Below are 2258 nucleotides of genomic sequence, written 5' to 3'. Positions count from 1 at the left end.
GCACTCATTAGGCAGCCCACCAATTCAGTTTGCATCACTCTAAATCTCTTCAAATTATGGTGAACTTGCCTCAAATGGTCACTAATTGACCATTAAAATGTTCTTTCACAATTTCATAAGCTAAATCCAAGTTTCACTCCCAAACCCTAGCTCATTTTCAAGGATTACACCAATTACCTTAGTTAGCACACCAATTCATCATACATATATATATACCTTAAACATCATCTTTAGTCCACTCTAAGTCCATCAAAAACACTTAATCTTGTTCCTCCCTAGGGCTGCCAAAATTCATTGTATACATACACATAAATTCCATTCATTTAATTCACAAATTCTTGCTTATTTTAGGTCTCTAATCATGGAAAGAGAAAGATGTATGCATAATAGGCACTAACCTCTTGTAGGGCAGATTTTTCCAAGCTCAAACTTCACTTTCTTTCCTTTTCTAGGCTGCCAAATACTTCCCCAAGTTGTATGGACAAGTTTTAATGAAAGGTGTCTAGGGTTTAGTAGTGGAAATTCATGGGAAAATGGAAGTAATTAAAGAAAACTTCCATGGAGGGTTATGGAGGAGAGGTTCACGTTTTGGCTGAAGAAGAAGAAGAAGAGCAGAATTTTTTTGGTCTTCTTTGTCTCTTTTAAGTGATTTAAGAAAGCTTGTTGAATGGTGACTGGTTGGGAGAAAGTAAATGACATCATGTGATGTCATTACCCTTAATTTCCACTATTTTTCTTTTCTTTTCTTTTCTACCACATTTCATTTAATTTTTAGCAATATTTATTCATATTTTGAGTCATAATAATTATTTACTTAACTGGACAAGTCGGCCAAAAATCACTTATGAAGGCGAAATGACCAAAATGCCCTCCGTTTGGCTTAACGGGTCAAAATTGTCTGTACCGATTGAAAAATTTTTCTAAATATTTTCTTGGAATTCTAATGCCATAGGAACCTCAATGACCCTTCTCTGGAGTCCCAATAATTATTTTATGAATTTTTCCCTGGGTCTAGGGCTCCTCGTTGCGAGAATCGCAACTTCCCTCTGGTTACCTATCGCTTGGGCACCGGTTCATTTGACTTAGTTGTATTTTATTTCTAAAATCTTTACTAAATTTTTCTTATTAATATTTGAGTTAATTATGGTTCCTGACTTTAGTCTAATTATTTTTCTAGATGTTCTAACTATCCGGACCGTCACCGGTCACTGAAACAGTAGAATGTACGGAGTTGCTATCGGGAGAGTGTTACAGTGTAAATGAAAATATAAAAATTAAAGAAAATCGACGGCATAAGGAATTAATCGATATTACTGAAAAATCTGAAATACAAACCGAATAGGTGTATTTTGGTCAATTGACACTTAGAGTTGACTTTTGACCTAAATGTCCATGAAAATAAGTAGTGTTAAATTTTTAAAATCACATGAAAAATGAAAATTAGAAATGAAATGTAAATAGTGAGAAATTAAAGGGCATTATGGAAAATTAAGAAAACTTTGCATTATTTTAATGCTAATGCTAATTAGTGCTCTACTAAGTGGGTTATAAAAGGCACATGAAGACAAGAAAGTGCCACTTACACATCTTCTTCTTCATTTCCATAACTTTGCCGAATTCAAACTCTCTCCCAAGAAACTCCATGGCCGGCCACTCCACCAAGCTCCATGCACCCACTTTCAAGCCATTTTCCACATAACTTCCTTCACTAAATTTAGTCTACACAGCTTGGGAAGTGTTAAGGCAGCAAAAAGAAGCAAGAATGATGAGGTTTTAACAAGCTCTAGATAGAAGTAAGTGTCCATTTTCTTCCCTTACTTAACTAAAGTTTGTGTTGAGGTTATGGTGAGTTAGATTATGGAAGAAATTGTGGGATTTGATGAGTTATGGTGCTGTCCCAATTTCAGCAGCTTCATGTCCATGGGAGTATGATGTAATTTGTCATGTAAATGGTGAATTAAAAGTTTGATTAGAGTGTTTAAATGTATAAGAGTGTAATTAGCATGTAGGTGTTTGAATTGTGTATGTAAACAATTGAAATTGGGAGTGCTTATTGCTTGCAGGTTGAGCTGTTGTTGAATCCAGTAGCTTGTTATTACCATATCTCCCTTTGTGTTGCCCCAATTGGTATGAGGTCAATTGGAGGTGAAACTAGACACAAAATGACACATTTTTCATTCGGGAATCATGCCTAGAAAGTGACCATAGCATAGTGAACAAATTGGCCAAATCCGAAATTGAGTGTTCTGCCCTGTACA

The sequence above is a fragment of the Hevea brasiliensis genome, chromosome 4 (assembly GCF_030052815.1).
Source record: "Hevea brasiliensis isolate MT/VB/25A 57/8 chromosome 4, ASM3005281v1, whole genome shotgun sequence".
Lineage (NCBI taxonomy): Eukaryota > Viridiplantae > Streptophyta > Magnoliopsida > Malpighiales > Euphorbiaceae > Hevea > Hevea brasiliensis.
Note: the sequence above shows the minus strand (reverse complement) of the source record.